This window comes from Muscardinus avellanarius (genome assembly GCF_963383645.1).
Source record: "Muscardinus avellanarius genome assembly, chromosome: 8".
Lineage (NCBI taxonomy): Eukaryota > Metazoa > Chordata > Mammalia > Rodentia > Gliridae > Muscardinus > Muscardinus avellanarius.
This window is the reverse complement of record NC_137794.1, coordinates 104374552-104400389: the sequence shown is the minus strand read 5'-3', so window position 1 is coordinate 104400389 and position 25838 is coordinate 104374552.

Here is a 25838-nt window from a genome sequence, read left to right as displayed (position 1 = left end):
GTTTGAATATGGAGTCTACAAAGCCAAGTCATGATGTGACCCCGCAAAGCCTGGAAACTGTGACTTAGTGGTGTTAGAGGGAAGCCTTTACAGTACACGCTGGAGCTAATGAAGTCCCAATTAAGACAGATGTGGCAGGTTTCAACACTAGGTGCAAAGAAGCTAAAGATCCATCGCGATGCCATAAGAGTGTCCTTAGAAATTACGTGTGAAAGTGACGGCCACTAGCGCTGATCACCTGAGTGCAGCCGAGGACTTTCAATGACCTCTTCTGTTCTTCTCAACAAGTGGTTGAATGGAGCAGAAGGCCCCACAGTAGGCAGGTGATGCCATGCTGGCAAAACAGGAAAACAAGACGGGAAATCTGTGCAACCTACAAACGCACTCTTCAATAGGGAAACTGCAGTTAACAAGTTATTAAAGTTCATCGAGAATAAGTTACATGAAATCTCAGGGGATCTTTGGTTTGCATCTCTCTGATTGCTAATGATGTTGAGCATTTTTTCATACATTTATTGGCCATTTGAATTGCTTCTTTTGTGAAGGAGGAACTCCTGACGAAGAAGGAGAAACCATAGATGGACAAATGAGGCGACCTAACTGAGGAGAGCAGACAGGAGGGAAAGGGAGTCAGATCAGGAGGCCAAACATGAGGAGGAGGCAGGGAGAGGGAATGGGGTGGGAACCGGGGAAGGGCGACATGAGTGATGTGTGCATGTGTGCCTCCGCCATCTCGTACCCCATTAAGACATATGACCACAATGTACCAATAAAAACTTTAAAAATCAAAATGGTTAAATTAAAGCTTCAGGTTTGCAGGTACACTCACCATGTTTCATGTGTCCAACAGTAACACGTGGCTAGTGGCTATCACAGGGAGATCACAGCGATGGATTTCTTTTTGAAATATCCTTTTATTGGTGCATTGTGATAATAAATCATAGCAAGGTTCAGAGTGATGGGAACGTGCGTGCACACAGCACGTATGTGTTTCTCCCTCTAGATTGTACTCTACTCTGTCCCTTTCCACGTACAAGTTGTTGAGACTGGTATTGATAGTTCTGTATACGTACATAGAATTATTAGAACTGTTTTCTTCAGCAAGTCTTCTTCCACTAACCCCCCTCCATTGCTCCACTGGAGTCTCTCTTTATCTGAGATCCCTTTGCTACTCAATTTCTCTCTCTAGCTTCCACACTGGACAGAAAACATATAACTGTTTTCTAAGACTAGATAATCTCATTTAGCATAATATTCTCTAGTTCCATCCATTTTCATGAAAATGACACAATTTTGTTGTTCTTTATAGCTGAAAAAAATTTCATTGTGTGTATATGCCACAATCTTGTAATCCATTCATTTGTTGATAGACACCTGGGCTAGTTCCATAATTTATCTATTAGGTTGCTATAAACACGATGTTTATGTATCACTATAATGTTCTGACTATAAGTTTTTGGAAATATATCCAGGAGTGGAAGAGCGAGGTCACATGGATGCTCCATCCCCAGACTTCTGAGGGATCTCCACACTACTCCATAGCAACTTTACTCCTTCAGAGTCACACCAATAGTGTACAAGGGTTCCTATTTCCCCACATCCTCACTAGCATTTCTTATTATTTGTATTCTTGATGATGGCCACTCTAACTGGATTTAAATAGTATTATGGTATAGTTTTGATTTGCATTTCTCTGGTAATGATGTTGAACATTTTTTTATTTACTTATTGGCCATTTTTATTTCTTTTGAGAAGTGTTTATTCAGTCAGTTGTCCTTTTTAAATTGGGTTATTTGATTTTTTTCAGTGTTAGATTTTTAAAGTTCTTTTTAGATAGATATTAGCATTCTCTCAGAGAAATATCTGGCAAAATTTTTCTCCGATTCTGTCAGCTAAGATTCTTGATGGTTTCTGTTTCCTCAAAAAAGAATGATTTACAAATCTGCCATACTGTCTATGAAATGTGAACATCCAAATATCAATTTTGATTGATACATTTGCAGAATTTAAATATCAGAAAAAATTATTATTAATCACTGCCACAACCAATATGTATATGCAACAACTAAGTCCTTCCTGCTTTTATAAAAATATACAAATGCACTTAAGATTATGAAGCAATTTTTTCCATTTTGATATACATTTTTTATCATATAAATGATTTATTTTCTAACATGACCACAATGTTCATTAAAATGGTTTTAACTGTAAAAAAATAAGCTTTTTAATTTAATGCTATCCCATTTATTGATTTTCACTTTAATTTTTTGAGCTCAGAGGTCTTATTTTGGAAACTTCTATCGGTGCCTATCTGTTGAAAGATTGTTCCTACGACCATAAGTATGGACTACTATTATTACAAAATGCTTCATTGGACTGTAATGTTTTATAATTGTTAAATTTTAAAAAAGGCACCCAAGAAATATCATAGACTAATTTTTTTGAATTATTCACATTTTATAAAGTGGAGATGAGATAAAAGAACATACTTCTAGGATATTAAAAATCTATCCAAAGTCAAAAAAAGATGATACATTTTGGATTTAGATTTAATCTTAATTCTGTTGTGTGTCCTGGGACATATATATATATATATATTTTGTTTCTGAGCCTTTCATCCTCTACTAACAAAATGAGGTAACATAATGCTTACTTTCTAAGAATTCATAAATATTAGAAATAATTTTTGGGACATACTTCCTACAGTGCTTAATATGTCGTAGGCATTCAATATGGCAGTTCTCATTTTTATTGATTAACAAATAGGAAATGAATACAGCTATTAAGGGTCACAAAGAGATCTTACTTTAGTATAAAGTATGGATCTTTATTTGCTGTGTCACCAAACCTGTGATCGTGCTCATCAGAGAAGATTGAAAAATATTAAGCTAGGAAAGGAAAACATGACCCTGAAGTCAGGAAGAGAGAATAAAGATAATTTAAATTAGTAGGAAGAGAAAAGGAGATAAAGAAGGGCCCATATACAATAGGAGAAGAGGAAGAACTAATCTCAAACCAAGTTCCTCCTGGAAGTACACCAAAAAGAAGTGTGAAAGCATAATAATATAATCAGCCAGGAGTGGGAAAATAATTTCTCACTATAAGGCTGTGAGGAAACAGCTTTCTTATAAAAATTTTTTTATGCAAGAGAGACAAAGGTGTCTAAAATATTCAAGAGAAAGAAAGAGGGCAATACTGCTAGAGAACATCTATTGCTGATTATATCCTTAAACAAGTCATTCAAAACTATCGTGTAAATGAGCAGGATGGACCAGATGATACTTAGCTCTTCCAGATTTTGTATATATTGTTCATGGTATGTGGTTTGGCTCTAGTAAGCAAAATGTGCATTCTCTGATGTGCTTTATCTCAAAGAAGAGGTCCAGTAAGGACATATGGCCCAACTGCCAGGGAGCAGATAGGAAAGATAAGACAGCAAGGGACAACGGAAGTGGCACATGTCACTGGCCAAACTTGCCGAGGTCAAGAACTAAGGAGCTGATGTGATAAGAGTGTGGAGCTGGGACAGCCTGTATATTCCATGGTAAAATATCAGGCTCCTGAAATTAACCGGGGCACCATGAGAGATGAAATGTCTGGAAAAAAAAAAAAAGTAAACTACCTCCCTCTTATAAGACCTAGGCCTTTTTCCAGGCACAGTGGCACACGCCTGTAATCTCAGGGAGGCTGAGACAGGAGGATTACAAGTTTGAGGCCAGCATTTTATAATTTAGTAAAATCCTGTTTCCATGTTTTGTTTTATTAAAGGGCAGGGGTAGAGTTCAGAGGATACAGGGTAGGGACTTCAACACCTGTGGGGAGCCATTAAGGTCTTCCCCTTATCTTTACTAAAAGCATACTTCTGACTGTCCTTCCGCCCAGAGTCAACAAGGTTTGGGGTCAAGGAGGTTTCCAAGTAACTAATGCTAATGATGCTAGTGTTCTGTCTGAGCTAAGGCTAGGTTTGTGTTTGTGACAACAGGGTATTGTTTGACCTGCTGGGACTTTGGACTTTTTCCCTCCAGGGTAACCTAAAGCTAAAAAGAAGCCCCAGTATCGGCCAGTAGAGATATCGACCCAGGAGTTGACTGGCAATCCTTCCATGTTTAGGAATAAATAATATTTGGAATTTAATTCTTAAGAGTTATATTATTTCATCCTCACTCCTCTCTTCGGAACCTGTACTTTTGCCGGCTGGCTCCGGCAAACACCCCTGGGGTCCAGACTCAGTAACACACACACACACACACACACACACACACACACACACACTGTCTTTTGATATCCAGAAGCAGTAAGAATAAGTTGGATAAAACAAGAAGCTGGGTGAAGAACTTAGACAAAATTATCTGAGATAATGCTGAGACCTCAGAATAAAGACACAATTTCCATTTTATCCTAAGTAATAAGGACCTAATAAAGACAATATGAAACCTCCTGTTATTACCCATATGTGTGTGAATCGCCATATTGTGTGTTAGATACTGGGAAGGTAATGAGACTGAGTGTAAACACAGTCCTAGCCTTTTGAAACAGCAGTTATCTATTTCTGAAAACAGTTCATCTCATTTCAGTCACTGTTTACATGGTTCGTTTAATAGACACTTCTATCAGCCCTGTAAAGGTTTTATTGTAAACCATTAAGTGCTGCAAGGAGTTAATGAAACTCACCAGAAGATGGCATTACATGGCTCCAGATCCCTTTGCTGTTATAATTAGACAAGTTGAAAACTAGAGACTGTTTTGCTATTTAGTCTATAGCAGTTCCATTACAATTGCAAATAACTCCCCTTTTTTATTTTAGTTGTTTGTGTTGGGCATACTATGTATATTCTCATCACCAGGCAACATAGATACTGCCACATTCCTAACACTTCATTGATGAGCAGGTAGCTAAATGTTAGTGAAATGTTGTAAGATTACAAATCTGAAGGCTCATAGGAAATTATCCTTTAATTCATTTGCTCTCTTTATCCTTTTCCAATTTCCAAAACATGCAAGATTCAACAGTAGCAAGATTTATGAAAATAAGGAGGAATAATTTTATCAAAATTGTTTTTCCATTTAAAACTTTAGTCTTAAAATGTGTTTATAAATTTATTATAAAAATTCCAAACATATCTTATTTTTCTGAAAGGAAATTCAAGTTTTTAACTTTATTAGTTATGTGGACTGGATTTTGCTCCTAGGTTAAGCTCTAGGTATAAAATAATCAGTAATTTTCTCAATATTTTAATGGAGTGAGAAACATTTGCTTTTTTACTTGTAATTGGTTACCCTTAGTAGAGCAGCAATAACGTGAAATTATAAGTGAGTCAGTCACATTCATAAAAATGTGTGAAAAACCTGCCATCTAGACAGGCAGAGAAAGGACTACTCCTCAACCTAGACATCTGAAGGTGGTTGAATAACCATTTGTGTCTAATTCTATTGATGCTCTGTTTACTTAGAGTTAAACCTCTGGAATAAGAAGAAGTCAAAATAAAAGTGGTAAAGACTTGCTCTCAATGAAAATTAAATATATTTGTCATCTCAAGAAATATAAATGACAGTGCATGGGAGGCTGAGACAGAAAGATTGTAGTTTTAAAGGCAGCCTCAAAACTTAGCAAGACCATTTTCCAAAATTTTTAAAAAACTAAAAAAGACAGAGGGTGCAATTCAGTGATAGAATGTCCCTGGATTCAATTACAAGTAAAAAGAAAAAAAAGAAAGAAGGAAGGAAAGAAAGAAAGAAACAAACAAACAAACAAAAAGAAAGTACAAATGGTTTGAATTCATCTACTAATAAAAAGAAAATTCAAGTTGAATCTCAAAACAAGATTTGACTCTGCTATTTACAAGAAACACACTTAAAACAGAATGACTTTAAAAGTTTGAAATCATTTTAAATAGGAAAAGAATATCGAAAAAAACACTAACAGCAAAAACAACAAAAACAACAAATTCACAATGTCAGTATCAGAAAAGATAAAAGCAAAAAAGCATTAAACAAAGGCAGACAAACATCCTAAAATTGTAGAGTGGAGATACTACTCTCCGAAGTGGTTGCACCAACTTGCAATCCCACCAACAATGTATTAGAGCTTCTATTTCTCCACACTTATTCCCACTTACTGAAAACCTGAAAGCCATGACAGAATGATCCACTCAAAACCAGTTTTTTTTTTTTTTAATAGAGGTCACTTGGATCTGGTAATCTGCTAAGAGATTAGGTGAGGCAGCAGCAGCTTCTATTGCTTCCTGGCCACAGAGTTGAAGAAACCCGCTGGCCCTTTGTTGTGAAGCAGGCCCCAGTTCCAGGTCTGCTGCACAACAGGCTCCAGGCCTGGCCTCACTGGCTCCTGACCTGGCCTTGCCCCGCAGCAGGCTCCAGCCCGGCCTTGCTGGCTCCAGACCCAGCCTCGCCCTGTGGCAGGCTCTGGTTCCTGTCACTCTGGGCATGACATTTATAGAGGTTCCCATTTCCCCCTCCACATATATTTTATTTTATTTTATTTTTTATAGTTTTTTTGTTTTACTTTATTGATTGAGTTAATTACATAAAAATTATTGAAAAAAGTTTTTTTTTTTTTATGTTTTCTTGCAGTACTGGGGATGAAACCCAGGGACATTCTACCTCGGAGATATACCCCTAGTCCTATTTTTTTTTCACATAACAGATTCATTTGTTTGATATCAAACTTGTGATCACTTTGAGATAACATTTCAATATTTCTTTTTGCTTTCTTTCTTACCAGAGAATTTTTTTCTTTTTTTTTAAGGTAAAACTATCATATTTTTTCCAGAAAAAAATCTATCCTAACATGAAATATGAACTCTAAATACCCCAAAAAAATCTTGAAAAAGAACAAAGCTAGAAGATGTACATTTTCTGATTTAAAACCTTATAAAGCTACATTAATTGAAACAGTGTAGTACTGCTATAAAGGGAGATATATAAACAAGTGGAGTAAAATAAAAAGACTAGAAATAAATTCTTCCATATATGGTCAAGTTATTTTTGACAAGGTTTCCAAGAACATTTGGTGATGGAGATAATGATCCTTTCACTAAATATTGTTGAAAAATAATAATTACATGAAAAAGAATAAAGTTGGACCCTTACCTAACACCATATACAAATATTAACTCAAAATAGATAAAAGACCTAGATGTAAATCTTAAGACTATAAACTTTTAGAAGAAAACCTGGGTCATAACACTTCACAACATTGAAATTGGCAGTGATTTCTTGGATATGATTTCAAAGGCACAGGCAACAACAGAATAAACAAAGTTTCTAAAAAAAAATATTGTATATCCAAAGACAGAGTTAAAAGTTATGGATAGAATGGGATAAAATATTTCCAAATGCTATATCTGAAGGTATATTAATATTCCAAATAGAAATCCTAAAAATTAGCAACAATAAAAGCAAACAATACAATTTAGAAATAGGTAAAAGACTAAAATAAATAATGAATCTCCAAAGATTTTTAACCAGTAAACACATGAATATATTCTTCTTTGCTTAGTTGTCTGCTGGATGGAAAACCTTGTTTCTCTGGTTCTGGTGTGTATTACCTATTTCTTCTTCGAGTTAATCTCTTTGAGTATTTTCTCTAGTGCTGGTTTTGAAGACATAAATTCCTTCAGTTTCTGTTTGTCATGGAAGCTTCTTATTTCCCCATCTAATTTGATAGATAGTTGTGCTTGGTAGGAAATTTTTGGCTGGAAGTTGTTTTCTTTCAGAGTTTGGAATATGTTACTCCAAGCCCTTCTGGCTTTCATGACTCAGTTTGGGAAGTCTGAAGTGATTCTAATTCATTTGCCTCTAAATGTCACTTGGCCTTTTGTTTTTGTAGCCTTTAAGATTCTCTGCTTGGCTTCCACATTGGTCATTTTGACAATTATGTGGCGTGGGGAACCTCTTCTCTGATCCTGTCTAAAGGGAGTTCTATACATTTCCTGGACCTGTGTATCAATCTCTTGCTCTGTGTTTGGAAAATTTTCTGCTATTATTTCTTTGAAGATATTATTGATCCCTTTGGTTTCACCTTCTTTTCCCTCCTCTATTCCAATTATTCTTAGGTTAGCTCTCTTAAAATGGGCCCATATTTCTTCAATGTCAGATTCCTGCTGTCTGCTTTTTTTTACTAAGTTATAAATTATGCGTTTGTTTTTGGAGTGATCCTCTTCTAGGAGCAAGATTCTATTCTCCATGTGGTCTAATCAATTGTTTATACTTTGAATTGAGGCCTTTACCTCAATGATTGCATCCTTTATGTCTTTTAGACTCTCTCTAAATTATTTTCGAAGGTCCTGTATTATTTCTACAGTTATATTCCTGATTTGATCTTCTGGAGATCTCTGAATTTCTGTGTTATCAGGTTCTGATAATATGGGGTTGTGGGCATTCATTGCCCTATTGTTTCTCTTTCCCATGATTTCAGAAGTTTGTGCCTTCCCTGAATCACTACGACTTCATTTAGGGTGCTCTGTATCTCTAGTCTGTGGTAATCTCTGCCACCGCTACTCCTTTGCTGGGTTGGACTGCAAAATCTCAGACCCAGGGAGATTATCAAAGTCCCTGGGCATGCAGTATAGGGATTTCTCCTTTAGGGGCCGCAATTTCACTCACGGTTATTGTGCGTGTTGATCAGGAGCTGTTGAGGGCGTGGTGAACTCGCTTTCACTGCTGGCAATATGGCACCGCTGCCATGCCCTCAGCTGTGAGTCTGGAGCTGCTGGCAATATAGCACCGCTGCCACGCCCTCGGCTGTGAGGCTGGTGTATTTCTTTTCTAGTTTTGAGCTCTGTTCTGAGTCCCTGGAAGGCGTGATGAGCTTGACCACTGGGAGTTTTAGACATTCTTTGCACTGAAAGAACTGCTGAATTACACCCAAATGACCCGCAGCTGCTCACTTCAGCTCCTTGTTTACCTTTCCTCTCTGGATGCTTGTGCTGTGAGGGAAGATGGTGCCAGCGCGACCCTGCTGCTGCATTGCGGACTTGGTTTCTGGTCTCTGGTTGTTCTTCTAGTCTTTTTTTTCTCTCTGTCCCTTGTGTTTACATTTTTTATTTCTCTGCTGATGGCGTTTTCTGGCTATGAAAAGTGCTGATTTTGTGGCAATGGAGATCGAGTTTTAGCAGTAAACGTTGCTTTTCTCAGTCACCATTTTCCCAGAAGTCCTCCCCTCCACATATATTTTAGTAGGAGAAAACAGCACAGGTCATTTGCAGAAGCTGAGAGCCCAATTCCCTAGGAGCAATGGATTTTATCTCCCCACTGAAAGCAGAGGCTCATAGCCTCACCATGGAGAGCAGGATCCACTGCTCCAAGCACACCCTGACCCTCAGTGCAGCGCAGAGGAGCACAGCGGCCATGAGCTGAGGTCCCCTGGGACACCCGGCACAGTGAATCCGCCCAGCAATATGAGTGGGGTCCCTCCGACTTGCCCTGGCCATTTTTTTTTTTTTTTTGGCATAGTGTGGTGTCTAGGATTCCTGCACATGTGTGGCAAAAACAGTCTACTTTTAGGGAGATATTTTCAGAACTTCAAGGTGGATTGGATTGGATCTATCTGTCTCTCTCTAGTACTGGCTGCTGCCGTTACTGCCATTTTGGTTCACCTCTGCAAAACTTTTTCTTACATAGTATGTTGTTCAGAGTTCATGAGCATGTGTGGCAGGAACTATCGTCCCCTAAGACTCCGACCTGCAGGGGCTTAGAGAACGACACAGACACCTCTTCAGCTGAAATATGAATTCTTCTTTAATGGATCCTTAATATGTCTCTTCTAATATGTCTCTTCTAATATGTCTCTTAATAATATGTCTGACAATGCGTACAACAAGCACAATATATATCAGCATCATAATCCCTCCTTCTATTCCCTACCAACCCCAAGCTTCCACAGCTAGGGCATGCGCATTTCTGACTTTCTAATAGGCAGGCTGGTGGTAGGCGTCACTGATCATTCTGCAGGCACGTAGCATGGCACACTGCGCATGCTCAAAGAGACGACCATCTTGTGAGTCTCATGACTTGGCTGCAAGCCTAGGCGCCATCTTGAATCCATGCTGGCAACAAGCCTGGGTGCCATCTCGGTCCAGCCAAGTGGGCCCCGACATCTCCCCCTTTTTGTTTTATTAAAATAAGGCTCAGGATCGTGCCTGTCTTAGGTTGCCGACCCTCAAGGACCATTCTTACTCGTCATTGGGAGAACAATAGCATGATTATTTCCCTGTCTTAGGTTGAAAGGTCCCGGGGACGATCTTACCTGTCACTGACTACCAATCCAGCATACTGAGCCATACATGGGGAGATGAGCCAGCTTCAAGGGCTGCCATAGCTTGCACCAATATGCGCTGTTGTTGCAGTGTGCGTTGTTGAGTGTGTCTGATATATCCAACCAGAAAACAGCATGCTACCACCAGCAAGAATGCCCAGAATGCCATGCCACCCCAGTCTTTTAAGAAACCCAATGTTCCATGTATCAAGTCCATCCATTGTTGTACTGTGGCGACTTCCACATGGGTAGAATTAATTGCAACGATGGATGCTCGAAGCTCAATCATGGTGTGTTCAAATTCACGGCTCCAAGTTCCTAGAAGCATCTTACTTAATTGCCGAGACAAATTACCTGCATGGGAGAAATTCTGATACTGCACATACGTTATACATAATCCAGATAATTTATGAATACATGGTACCATGGCCATTTGCCGTAGAATGTCAACCTGTTTTTGTAACAGGTCTACTCTTTGATTTACCATTAATATGCCAGCTTTAAGTTGTCCATTTATTTGAGCTTGCTGAGCCATGGCAGTAGCCGCATGTGAGGATAGGGCATTCATAGTGGCTGCAGTATTTATAGACGTTGCCAAAGCGGCAGCAGCTGCAACTGCCGCGGTCACAGAGGCCACAATTACAGCAATAAGAGCAGAAATTCCAAAATCTCTCTTTTCTCGGTTCAGCAAAACTGGAAGGGAATTTACATCCACTCTTACTGGCCAAGGAACTGCTATAGGCAGTCGCATTACTACTGCCCAAGGGTGCATAGAAGCATTCCAGCAGAAAGTTAGAAAACAGGTATCAATAAAACAACTTAGACTATCATTAACTAAGGAACTATAAGAAACAAGCCAAAAAAATGGAGTAGTTACACAAACAGGAGTGGGTCCAAACGGGAGTTGTGGTCCCATTGAACAATTTACTTTGACGCTATCCTCAAAAGTATCGAAAAAATTCTGAGAATAGCTGCAATTTTTTACAATTCCCCCTAAAATCATGGACATAGCTGTTATATCAGTACAGCCTCCTGCTATCCCACAGAGAAGCCAAATATTAAAAGGATTGGGCGGCTTATACTGTATAGGATTTTGATATGCATAATTATATCCTGCCCAAGTATGATTGCGCATAGTAGATATGCCTGGAGAAAAACTTAAATCATAGCCTGAAGAGGCCCAGACTACCTTAGAGTCTTGGCAATCAGTCCATTTAAATGGCCAGCTACGTGGGCTATAACATTTTGGAGCCCACCGCGGCTGCAAAGGAGCTGTTTTATTTTTGGGATGCTCATATCTAGAAAATGCTAAAGGAGCATATCCTTCCAAAACAGTAACATATCCTATGGGACTGGAATCATTAAATGGCTGAAATTTTCCCATAGTCTGATTATATAACTGCACACATGGATTAGGACTATTATTGGTATCATTCAAAATTTTATTAGCATAAAAACATAAACTGCCATTTAAAGCTATATTAAAAAATGCATAAGGCCTAATTTATTCATCAAAGGGAATCCAGGGCAAATTTAAGGAACTATTGGTCGTAAAGAACCGAGGAAAAATGGTGGCAGTGGTGGACACAGGTAAAGGAAGAGGGAAAGCAGAAATAATTCCCCAAAGATCTTTTTCACTCACTCCAATGTTGAACATTACCAACAGAGTTAGCCATATCCATTTGTTGCTTGGCATCTTCCATTGGTTCCTGTACATGGCGCACCAATCTTTCAGGAACCCAAATCGGCGAGTCTTTGTCCTGTGGGAAAACACACACCGACCCTCAAGCCCACGTTAGCACTGGATCCGGACCATTCCATGCTCCTGTAAGAATATCTTTCCACATTGCTTGCCCTGCATAGCGCTCATGAGGCCTGTAATGTCTTTCCGCTGCTGTTCGTCCATTGGTGTCCAGCGTTAAAAAATTTAGAATAAATAATATAAGATTTAGTTTATCTTTTGGTGTGGTCCATTGAGCCCCTATCCCCCCTTTTTGTTTTATTAAAGCAGACTTAATAGTGGCATGGGCTCGTTCTACTATGCCTTGGCCCTGTGGATTATATGGTAATCCATGATTTAATTGTATAGCCATTTGGGCACAAAAATGAGAAAATCTTTGAGAAACATAAGCAGGTCCATTATCAGTTTTAATTTGGTGAGGGATGCCCCAGGCAGCAAAAGCTTGCAGACAATGGGAAATTACATGTTGGGCCTTTTCTCCAGTATGAGCAGAGGCAAAGATAACTCCAGAACATGTATCCATGGAAACATGTACATATTTAAGAGAGCCAAATTCAAGAACATGCGTGACATCCATTTGCCATAGGTGAAGAGGTCGCAAACCTCGAGGATTTACTCCTGTAGTAGGCTGTGACAATAATGTCAAACAATTTTTGCATTGCAATATAATGCGTCGAGCTTGTTCTTTAGTGATTTTAAATTTTAGTCTCAGCGTTTGGGAATTTACATGAAATTTATTGTGAAATTCTTGAGCCTGTAACACTTTGTCTTCATTTGAAAAAATAAGTACAGTTCGAGTATGAAAATCTGCAATAGCATTGCCTTCAGCAAGCGGTCCAGGAAGTCCTGAATGAGCTCGTATGTGGGTTGCATAGAAGGAACATTTTCGGTTCCAAATATATTGTTGTAACTTAGCCAATAATAAAAGAATAGTAGATTGTCCCTTAATATGTCCTACACATTCAAGGTTATTAAGTGCCTGTACCACATATAAGCTATCTGAAATTAAATTGAATGGAGTGGAATCATAGAGCATAAATACTTGAATCACTGTCAAAATCTCTACTGCCTGTGCTGATGAATGGGGAAAAAGAAAAGTTTGTGGATCTGAGCCTTCTTTGAATATCACTCCCATACCTCCTTTGGATCCATCTGTAAAAATATTTGGCGCTCCAGCAATCGGTGCAGATCGAGTTATTTTAGGAAAAATAATAGGATGAGCCAAAACAAACCTGAGCCATGGATGTTGTGGATAATGATTATAAATTGTCCTGTGGCCATTACATGAGCAATGGCCCAGTCAGAATTGGTGGCAGCTAGAGTGGCAAGCTGTTCCTTAGTATATGGAGTGATGATAAGATCAGGCTGCATCCCAAATGCAGTCAAAGTTGCCTTTAGTGCCTTAATAATTATTTGTGCAACACAGGCTGGATACCATGGCAATACTTTTTTTTTTTCAAGGCACACAGGAAATGCCCCTGGGGTGGGTAAAATTTTTTGCCCATAGGCTAACCTTGAGTTTCTTCTGTCTGTCAAACTTTCCCTTCTCAGTAAGATATGGCGGCGGACTAGGAGAGGGAGGGGGAGGATCGGAAGGTTCAGGATGTTTCTTTTTACTGTTATAACATTTGGAACCTGCATCAAAATTCTAACAAGGCTTCTTCCTCCTTATCTCTTTCTGGTGGAACAGGCCATGTCTCTTGTTCCTCGGAGGAATCGGAGGAGTTGCTTTCATAGGACTCCTCGTCCCTGTGAGAATCTGCCTGTTGACCTTGCTCTGAAATCTCTTCTTTTGCTTCCTCTAAAGCATTAGAGCCTTCAGCCAGAACTTGACTATACCTCCCTGTTTTATCTGCCAGGCATGCTTTAATTAAACTCCAGATAGCCAATGTCCCAGGTGGGAGAGCCCCTTCAGCATCGGCCTTAAGAAGATCCTGACCGAGACGCTTCCATTGAGAAATATTAACATATCCTTCCTCCAAAAACCATGGAGATATCTCTTTAACTGTGCTAAGAAAATTTTCTAAAGTGGCTGCTTTCACTTTCACTCCTCCCTTAGACAGAATGTTACAAAGAGCCTCTTTGACCTTCATGGTAGCAACCTTAGACCCCATGATAAGTTTTACTTTGTTATAAACTCCTACACCCCTTATCGTCGCAACACCTGTGAGCTTATCGTCGCAATTAACCTGCGAACTTTTGACAGCTGTCCCTCGCTTATCCGCGAGCCTCGCTTATCCGCGAGCCTTATCTTATTTGTCACTTACCTGCGAACTTTTTGTTACGTTGTTTTTCTTCCCGGGTTTCGGCGCCACTTATCGTCCCCTAAGACTCCGACCCGCAGGGGCTTAGAGAACGACACAGACACCTCTTCAGCTGAAATATGAATTCTTCTTTAATGGATCCTTAATATGTCTCTTCTAATATGTCTCTTCTAATATGTCTCTTAATAATATGTCTGACAATGCGTACAACAAGCACAATATATATCAGCATCATAATCCCTCCTTCTATTCCCTACCAACCCCAAGCTTCCACAGCTAGGGCATGCGCATTTCTGACTTTCTAATAGGCAGGCTGGTGGTAGGCGTCACTGATCATTCTGCAGGCACGTAGCATGGCACACTGCGCATGCTCAAAGAGACGACCATCTTGTGAGTCTCATGACTTGGCTGCAAGCCTAGGCGCCATCTTGAATCCACGCTGGCAACAAGCCTGGGTGCCATCTCGGTCCAGCCGAGCGGGCCCCAACAAGGAACAATCTATTTTTGGAGATATTTCTTCAAAAACTCAAGGTGGATTTGGTTGGATCTATCTGCCTCTCCTGAATACTGGCCGCCACTGCCGCCATCTTGGTATCTCCTAGAGTATGTTGTTAAGTATTCCTGTGCATGGGTGGCAGGAGCAGTCTGCTTTCTGATCTCTTCTGAGATATCCCTCCAAAAATCACTTCTTGCAGTGGCGAGCGCCACGCTGCATCTTGCCTCTAATTCCACCATTTTCCACTTTCTCTCCTATGTTTCAGATAGGAAGTCATGACTGGAAATGTTTCTGTGTGTTGTTCCAATCAGCTATTAAATCAAAATCTGTTGTCCAGGGTTTCTCAGGGAAATGCATATCCTATTCGGCCACTGCTAACCATCACTGCTGGGGTCGTGGTCGCCACTGCAGCTGCAACTGCAGCCACTGCCATCTTCCTCCCTCTTCAATATTTTTTAATAAAAGAAAACAGTATGTGTCTTTTGCAGGAGTTGGGGGCCCAGGTAGCAATGTGTTTTATCTCCCCGCCAAGAGTGGAGGCCCACAGCCTTACCACAGAGAGCAGGTTCTGCTGCTCTGAGCACACCCATCCCCAGCGCTACACAGAGGAGTGTGGCAGCCAGGAGAGCCCTTGGTTCCCGGGATGTGCGGCGCCAGTCAACCCGACTTTGAGGGGCTCCATCTGATGTGTCCCAAATATTTTTCTTACACAGTATGTTGTCCAGAGTTCTTGAGCATGTGCGGCAGGTACAGTCTTTTGGGGGGGAGATTTCTCCAACAGTTCAAGGCAGGTTGGATTGGTTTTATCTGCCTCTCCCAAATACTGGCCGCCGCTACCGCCACTGTCTCCACCATCTTGGTCCATCTTGAATAAATCATTTTTTTACACCAACAATCTAAGAGCTCCTAAATTTTTGCTATTTTGAATTTGGGGAGAGGTAAGAAGTCTCATTTTTAACACTGTTAGCATGACATTTCTTTCCAAAACTACCTATAAGAGTGTTCCATTTCATCAACCTCAAAGGCAAAGTCAACAGAATATTTCATCTGCCATTTTTAAGAGAAATTATAATAGTTGAAACTTGTCAAATTACAACCTGAAGTTCCAGTGTTCAAATCCTGATGTTGGCCACAAGAGATGAAGTTAGTTGTTTCCATTGAAACTGGTTCCTGAAACTGGCCGGTGTCTGGACTATCTGTGGATTTCACATAGAATTCAGATTTCTTACTCTTCTCTTATACCAGAAGAACCAGAATGTGGGATGTTGGTGTTTAAGAAAGTGTATTTTTATCAAGCTCCCCAAATGATTCAAATATAGTATGTAGAAAGAATTTCTAGTACATAAATTTCAAAAACTTAGCAAAATAATACAATTTCCATTATAATCTCTTTTTAGCAACTGCCTATAAATTTACATAGGCCCTCTTTTTATGACATATATGTGGATTTTCTGATTCCTAAGTTTGTACTAACTTGTTTGTTTTTAGTCAGTCACACGTTGGAGAGTGTGTTTGAAAAGCACATTGCATGCTTTGTGAAGTGATGCATCTTTGTGTAGTGCTTTCCACTTTTGCAACAAATAGCCTTTAAAATGATCTCTATACATGTAAATTATCAAGGAATAACTGAGACAGAAGGATCTCTAAGAGCAATAACAGAGACAGAAGAGGAGGTGACAGCAAAAATGGGAAGGTTCATCAAAAAAAACATAGGAACTAGTAAGTAGATAAAGCCATCAAAAGAGACAATCCCAATGCCTGGACTTCCCAGGACAGAGGAGGGATTGGCAGAAGGACATGAAGGGTTTGCTTCAAGGAATTGTCTAAAGAAAGATGAACCAAACCAAATGGAGAATACCAACATATCTGCTGCAGTGGCCATTTGGAAGATAGGAAATAGGGAAATATAGAGGCAGAGGTCAAAGGTAGAGAAAAATAAGTGAAAGACAAAATGAAAGAAGCAAACACACTTTAAAATGGCCCTGTCTTTCTTAAGACTGATCCTTCTCCTTGTTACATGGGTTCCAAAATTCTGACCTGCCACCAGCACCTCCTCCTTGGCCTCTGTACTCAGTCAGCTTCTCTGTCCTTGCAGCCTTGACCTACGAAACCTCTTTCCTAACCATCCGCTCTTCCTTCCCACCATGATCAGCTCAGTTCAGATCTCTATTTCCCCTGTCCTGGAAATGTACAATTTGACTTTATCTCCCTCCTTCTATTATGGACTGAATTGTGCCTTGCCCCCAAATTCATATGTGGAAGTTCTAATTCTCTATGTGACTGTGTTTGGGGAAAAGGCTTCTAAAAAGGTAATTAAGGTTGAGGGAGATCATGAGGGTGGGGCTCTGGTCTAAGATGGTGTCCTTATAAGAAGAAGAAGGGGCACTAAGGCTGTGTGCACACAGAGAAAAGGCCTGCAAGGGCACAGCAAGAGGGAGGCTACATGTGAGCCAAGCAGAGAAGACTCTTTAGAAACCAGCTTTGCTGACATCTTGAGGTTAGACTTCCAGCCCTCCAAACTGTGAGATGATAAACTTCTTTTGCTTAAGCCCCTGACTCTGCACTACTTCGTTATAGGAACCCTAGCTGACTAATGCACCCCCACGCCAAAGGTGGATGACGCTGTCTTAAAGACAACACTCCTACAGTCACTCTCCTCCTCACCAATCCTTAATGACTCCACACAGGAATTACTCATCCTGGTCTTTAAAGGCATTCTTCTTAGATTTACCTTTTGTCATTGCCCTACGTTCAACAAAATAGGACTCGTTGCCGTATCTACACATACCAAATACAGTCACATGTGGCTCAGGAGCAGATTTTGAGAAATGTGTCATTAGTTGATTTCATGGTTGTGCCAATATCCTCCTAGAAGACACAGGTCAGTCACTCTGTGTGGCCTCTTGATACATTCAAGAGAAGAGGCAGACAGGTGTACGAGGCTGCTGCAGGCCAACATGGCATACTGTTTGATGGTAGACTTTCTTTTGTGTGTGTGTGGCACCAGGGATTGAACCCAGGGGCATTTTCCCTCTTAGCTATACCACCAGCCCTATTTTATTTTTTTTATTTTTGAAACAGGGTCTCACTAAGTTGCAGAGGGCCTCACTAGTTTGAGGCTAGCCAAGAACCTGTGATCCTCCTGCCAAGTACTGGGATTATAAGCTTATGCCACTATACCTGGCTGACAGTAAACCTTTTGATATGTAGGTAGAATGTGTTTTATTTAAAATACTGATCCAGTATGTAATCTGGAAACACTTATTGTGCACTTAATGTATTGGATGTGCTGTACTTTTATTCCACTAATAGTGCAGTAAATATGTTTCTGCCACCATCATCACACACATGAGTGCATTAGCACTGCACCCTGACGGTGCTGTGATGTCACTGGGCAATAGCAGGGTTTCAGCTCTACTAGAGTCCTGTGGACCCCTGTGCTGCACGTGGTTCACAGTTGATCCAAAGGTCACTGTGCAGTGCATGGCTGTAATTTCTTATTCTCTTGCAGTCTGTGTATCTCCATCTGAGAATATAATGGTTTTCTCCATCCACAATATAGTCAGAAATAGCAAGAAGCCTGCCGGAGCTGGGCACAGTGGCAAAAGGAACACATGTTCAAGGCCAGTCTGGGCACCATAGTGAGATTCTATCTCAGAATGAAAAAAAAAAATTCAACAGGGCTGGGGCTGTGTCTCAGTGGTAGATGGCCCCTGGATTCCATTCCTAGTACTTAAAAGAAAAAAATTTATCATAGCGCACAGACTGCACCATCCGAAATTCCCTGGTGCAGCTGCCAAGGTAGTGGAGGCTTAGAAACCCCAGAAGGATGAAGATGCCATCTGTAGTTTGTTACTAACCTCCACGTTCTGTTATCATTTGAATCTTCCTGACAGATGCAGCCTGGAGGAGCACGTTTTCTGGGTCTGACTTGAATGCCTTCCAGTTGTCCAACCTCCTGTGCTTGCTGGTAGGTTTCTGCCAGCCCAGCCTCCAGGACTAGCCTGGCTTAGTGGAGGCACATGGAGAACCTGAGCCCAGCAGCCTGTCTGCCTGCAGCTTGGGTGCCTTAACAAGGTGCTAGCCTTGATCCTCTGTGACTAGAGCACTCTTTGGACCCATGAGTGGCCGCCTTGTTCCATGATGGTCCAAGCACTCTCTAACACCCAAGCCCACAACAGCTGCAATGCCCATGCCGCCTGCTCTTAGGCTCCCTGGTGCCCTCCTGCCTGGAGACATGCTGGCCTCCTAAGTAAGACCTGGAGTGACTCTCTCAGCCATTCTCAACATTACCTGGATTCACCTGCATCTTATCTTGCATTTGGAATCATTGTTGTTTCATACATTCTCATCATTCCAGAATTTCTTTTGAAACTTGTCCCAACAGAATGACATGCTTTTCATTTCAGATGTGGTTGAACTCAGATTATAATCTGGGAAATCTTTGGAAACCATTCACTGGTCTTAGATATTAAAGCATTTCTTTTTCTCTCTATGCCATTAGCCTGTCTGTCAATAAATTGTATAAATTGGTTATTGTGGCGCATGCTTGTAATTCTAGTACTTGGGAGGCTGAGACAGCAGGATCATAGGCTTGAGGACAGCCACGGCAACTTAGCCAGCCCCTCAGTAATTTAGTGAGAACCAGTTTCAAAATCAACAAATAAAATAGGGCTGGGAGTATAGGTTGGAGGTAGAATGCCCCTAGCTTCAGTCCCTAGTACGACAACACACACACACACACACACACACACACACACACACACACACCTCTTATAAGCTTCAAATTTTTATTGAAAATGTGGCCACTTCTCACTATTTTCCTGTCACCCACGCAGGTCTAAGTCACTTCCACCATCTCCCACCTGTGAACTATCCATGAACTCCTAATGGCCTCCATCTTAATCTATTTTTTTTTTTTTTTTTGCTGCTGTAACAGAATACCATAGACTGGGTAATTTGTAAAGATAAAGAACAGAGATTTGTGTGGCTTATGGTTCTGGAGGCAAGGAAACTCACAGCACTGATGTCGGAGGGCCTCTGCGTCACATCATGGCGTGGCAAGACAAAGGACAGGTGAATACTCAGGAGACAAAGAAATATCCAACCAAACTCACCTTTTTGATCAGAAGCTCACTCCCACGATCATAGCTCTCCTGTGACGATGGTATCGATGCACTTATAGGGTAGGGCCCTCCTGATCTAACCATTTCCTGAAGGTCCTGCCTCTTAATATGGCTGCACTGGCGCCCTATTTCAACAAGAGCCTTGGCAAAGACACGCAGCCTGCAGCAGGCAGTCACCCTGACTCTGCTTCAGCCCTTTAGCCTGTGATCCACACAGTGGCCGAATAGCTCCTCAGAGCAAAAGTCACATCATGCCATTCTGGTGCTCCGGACCCTCCAGTGGATTCTCACACTGCTTGAAATATCAGCAGACTCCCTGGAATGGTCTAGAACAGATCCAGAGAGGATCTGTCCTTGAGATCACCTGTCATTTCTGTAACCTCATCTCTATGGCTCTCCCCCTTGTCCATGCCTCCTCAAGCCATTCTAGCTTCCTCTCTGTTCCTCAAATAGAACAGGAAGTTTTCAATGTCAAGGGCTTTGTACGTGCCCTCTGCTGTCCCTGGACATCCCTGCAAGCACCTCCTCTTTGGCTTCCTTCTTATTTTCCCCCATAGTTAAACTGAGATGTCAGCTGTTTACTGGACACATTCCTTTATTTCTTCTCTGCTTTGTTTTCTCACCTTAGCAGCTATCACTATACAGTAGAGTTCATATTTGCAGGGATATTATTTATGATTTACTTTCCCCATGAGAAGATAAATTTCTCAAAAAAGAATAAACTTCACAAAATTTTTTCCTTCTTGTTTCTTTCTTTAATCAGGACAAAAACACATTGCTTAGCACACATAGAGTAGTCACTCAATACATTTTGAATTAATGAATATGCTGAGCCCTAACTCTCCACATTTGCCTGGACTTCAAGCCTTGCTCTGACTCTCCTGAGGCTGACAGTAGAAGACAGAATATTTTGCACTCTCTCTATAACCATGACAGCTGTCACAGCAGCAGCCACCTTGGGACATACACCATTTCTGTGCTTGGGGAGACAGAACTAATTTTTTATGTCTGGTTTAGGCACTGTTCGTTGCCAGTCTGGATTTAAACCATATGCAGAAAAATACCAAAACTGTACTCAAAGATAATCAGGAATGAAAATTTTAAAAAAGAAAAGAAACCTTATTAGATTTTATTTTCAAATCATATTATCAAAAACCCTACCTCTAACCAAAATACCAGTGCTTAAAATAATATTAATGAATATAAATAGTTCTCGTTTCTAGTCATTGAATAGAAGAATGCTCATATCCATGTAAGGTAATAGTAAAGATTTTAAGAGGCTTTATCTGCTTTTTGAAACACTAGGAGCTATTCTAGGTATCTTAAAGTTCCTGGTAAGATAAGTGAGTGGAATCCTGCTGGTCTGCAGGCAGCATGGGTTGATCATCCCCACAGGGTTTATTTTCTTCTCATCTTCCTCATGGTTCTCTGTTTCATAGTCCTCAGAGTTGGACTCAAATCCTATGCAGAATACTCTCTTGTCCATCCAGCTCATTCTGTGTCTTTTCTAGTGTGTTCTGCCCTAGCAAGAGAACCATCACTGACATCATAGATTTCTGGTTTGGTTTGAACAGTGAAAGGTCCCAGCAAGTATAGGAGAAATCGAGATCATCAGAGTATAAATTCCTCCAGCTCCTTCTCAAAGCTTCTCTGAGGTCACCTGGGTCCCTATAGGGGCCCCGCTTCCACCAACATGGTATTCACTTATAGGACTCGATTTCCAGGGTCCAGCTTTCTACCTCTATGCTACACTCCCAGGCCCATTTTTTATATATTTTATTTGGAAACAGGGTCTCACTAAGTTGCTGAGAGCCTCACTAAGTAGCTGAGGCTGGCTTTGAACCTGTGTGATCCTCCTGTCTCAGCCTCCCAAGTACTGGGATTACCAGTGTGCACCACCACACCTTGCTTAGAAACTGGATTCTTAATGGAAGATTTGGGTGAATCCTGAGACCCGGCCTTTTGTATTTTCATGTGCTAATCAGTCTTTGGCGCTGTATTTGCCGGTATCAGCTGGATTTTCTTTACATGCATCATAATGACACTGAAGACACAGTTCATAAAGCAACTTGAGTCTATTAATTTCTCACAAATTTTCCAGCTTGAAATAGGTATGGGTATTGAGATAAAGCAGGGAGAAGACTCACAAACCAGGATCTTTCCTCCTGTTCAGAGGCTCCTAAGAGTACTTGCAGTGGCCCTTAAAACTGTGTATTAGTAAGCTCATTCAGCCCTTCTGGAACACTCTTTGTAGGGATTCAATTAAGAAGTTCTTCAGCCTACATCATCTTCTCCTATTGCAAACTCCTCCGTGGCCCGGTGTCATCACGGGCACAGTTATCTTGTAAACAAATGCTCAGTTCCGAACAGTGTTTGGGAAAGTTGCTAAATACAAGCTAGACAGAATGAATGGTAGTGGCTTGTGAAATAATTTTTAACAAGTATCCTGAAAATGTTACAGTATTGTGTGTGTGTGTGTGTGTGTGTGTGTGTGTGTGTGCGCGCGTGCGCGCACATTTGTGTGTTACTAGGGATTGAATCCAAAGACATTCTTCCTCTGAGATATACCCCAGCCCTATTTTTTTCTCTCTCTGTGTGTGTGTGTGTGTGTGTGTGTGTGTGTGTGTGTGTGTGTGTGAGACTAGGGATGGAACCCAGGGACATTCTACCTCTGAGATACACCCCCAGTCCTATTTTTTATTCTTTATTTTGAAACAGGGTTTAACTGACTTTCAAAGAGCCTTACTAAGTAGCTGAGACTGTCTTCAAACCACAATCCTCCTGTCTCAGCCTCCCAAATACTGGGATTACAAGAGTGTACCACCATTTCTGGCTGAATGTTTCACTACTTTGAAAGAAAAGAAAAACAGAGACAGAAAGAAAGGTAGATGGCATTAATAAATGAAAATAATAAACAAAAGACTCCAGTATACCTAGATAGGGACACAAAGCCAAGGGCAATAGGAAACGCAGCACACAGTCCCACAAACAGATTTACCAGGTGAATTTAGAGATACCTACTTTTTAGGAACCGTTTCAGACGTCGAATTCTGTGTTCAAACAGCACAGTATAGTGGCGAAGTATTTCTGAGTTGTTAAATAATTGTCGTCCAAGAAAAAAAGTCAGAATTAAGAGCTGAGAAGAAAGACAAATATATTTTCTATTAATATGCATCATAGAACATAAAATTATCCTATGTGGATGGCCCTCTGAAGGTCAGGATATCCCAAGAATTGGATATCCAGTTCATAGTGGGTTTGATAATAATAGAACTATATAATTGGTGACAGTAGAATTCCTTTGACATACATAGTAAGTTTGGCACATTTTGCACTTATTTATCCAATAAATATTTATTCAGTATCTTTTATGTGTCTATTTTAAATTCTGGAAAAAACAGAATTAAGAGAGAAAGTATTTGCTCTCCTGGAGTTGGTATTTAAAAGGTTGGCAGAAAATCTGGTATACAAGAAAAATATATACACCATTAGTGCCAAGTGTTGGGGATAAAAGACACATCGAAAAGAAAATAGAATGTTCAAAGTGGTGTGGAGGGTATTGTAAATTTTTAAACCTGGCATTCAGGAAAGGCTTCACTGAGAAGGTGATTGTTTAACAAAAGACGTGAAAAAAAATTAGGGATTCAGCTCTGTGAATAACATTCAGATTTAATTTCTAAATGGAGGGATAGTCATTTGAAAGGGTCCTGAGGCAGGAGCTTGCCTAGTGGCCTCCAGGAATGTCAAGGGATATGGGTCCCACTTAGTGGAGGGAACACTGGAATTGGTAAACAGGAGTGAGGGACTGAGAATGGTAAAGACGCAGTGCCCAGAGCATGGACCATTTAACATTGAGACGGCTGTTACGAATGTTGTCATTATTGGTAAGGATACACCCAGTATTATGGTCATGGGAGTGGATGGCCGCAGGAGGGGAGGGACCACGGTGGTCTAAGAAGAGCAGTTCCTGAAGAAAGCCTGAGGAGACCACAGCACTACAGCAAAGCTCGGGAATCAACAATGCAATCCTGAAACTGATCACTAAGTCTGAAGGGTTCCAAGTTGCCTTCCAAAATAGTTTTAAGGTCCTAACTTAAATTTCTAAAACAATGGCAACACGGGAGATATAACTGATTAAAAGGCTTTGGTTTTAAAAAATGAAATTTCTAGCCGGGCATGGTGGCACACACTCGTAATCACGGCCAGCCTCAGCTACTTATTGAGTCCCTCTGCAACTCAGTGAGACTCTGTTTCAAAAATAAAGAATGCCGGGCATGGTGGCGCACACTTGTAATCCCCGCGCTTGGGAGGCAGAGACAGGAGGATCGCGCAGGTTCGAAGCTAGCCCCGCGCGCTGGCTTAGGAGACCCTGTTTCCAAATAAAAATGTAAAAATAGGTCTGGGAGTGTAGCCCGGAGATAGAAGGGCTTCCAGGAACCCCAGTACCACCAAATAAAGAAAGAAAGAAAGAAAGAAAGAAAGAAAGAAAGAAAGAAAGAAAGAAAGAAAGAAAGAATAAAAAAAATAGGGCTGGGGATGTAGCTCAGAGGTAAAATGCCCCTGGGTTCCATCTTCACATCTTCAGTACTGCAAAAAAAAAAAAAAGTGTACTTTCTATAAGTTTTCATTTAAATAAATATTTGCATTAACCTATTTTTCCACCCAAGTCTGTGTACCAGATACTGTTTCTTGGGAAAGAATCTTCACTCACCTCTCTCTCTCTCTCTCTCTCTCTCTGTCTCTCTCTCTCTCTCTCTCTCTCTCTCTCTCTCTCTCTCTCTCTCTCTCTCTCTCCTCTCTCTCTCTCCCTCTCTCCCTCTCTCCCTCTCTCTCTTCCTCTTTATCTCTCTTTTTCTCTTCCTCTTTCTCTCTCTCCCTCTACTCTCTCTCCCTCTTCCTCTCTCCTCTCTCCCCTCTTCTCTCTCCTATACCTCGGAGGCTAGACATCTGAGTCTTATATTTCTCAGGCTCCCTTCCCTGAGGGGTTGATGAGATCTGCATTCTGCCAAGGCTTTCATAAGAGATTTGGAAGGCAAAGGGGGCTGAGAATTCCCCCCTCCGGCAGCCCTGGCAGGAACCCCAGTTGGGCTAGCTGAACACAGGTACTCTCCAGGACCAGCCCTAGAGAGGGCTGCTGTGGGCTGGGGCCTCTTGCTGTGGCACCTTGACCTCTGGGTGGCAGCAGCAACCTGCTATGTCTGGACTCTGGAAGCACCTGCAGTGTCACTAAGCAGCCACACCAATGGCCTCTCCAGGCTCTCCTGCAACTCCATTTTTCAAAATATACCTTTAAAGGTGCATTTCAAGTATACATTAGAGTGAAATTCAAAGTAACACCGACATACCTGCACCCAGCACTTGCTTCATCGCCCTCCCTGTCCCTCTCCGTTTCTTCTCTCCACCCCCAGTACATGTTAGTGAGACGGGTGGTACATATAACAATATGTCCATACTGCATACAGCTGTTCCCTTTCTCAGTCCTTGCTTTTTCTCTCCCCACCTCCCTCCCCCATCCTCTTCTGCTCTTCTGGCTTCTCCCCTCATTTGACTGAAGTCTTTTTTTGTTCTAGCAATCACAATTGAGAGAAAATACATGAGACTTGGCTTTCTGAGACTGGCTGATATCACATAGCATAATATTCTCTAGTTCCATTAATTTTCCTGCAAATGACATTACTTTGTTCTTTGTGACTGAGTAAAATTCCACTGTATGTACATACAACATTTTAATCACTCATTCGTCTGTTGACAGATATTTAGGTCGGTTATATAACTTGGCTACTGTGGATTGTGCTGCTATAAACATGAGTGTATATGTGTCAGTGACTTTAAGTCAGAATACTACAGTGACACATATATACTTGGAAAAATACCAAGGAGGGGTTTCACTGGATCATGTGGTCCTTTGATTCTTGGTCTTTTGAGGAAGCTCCATGTG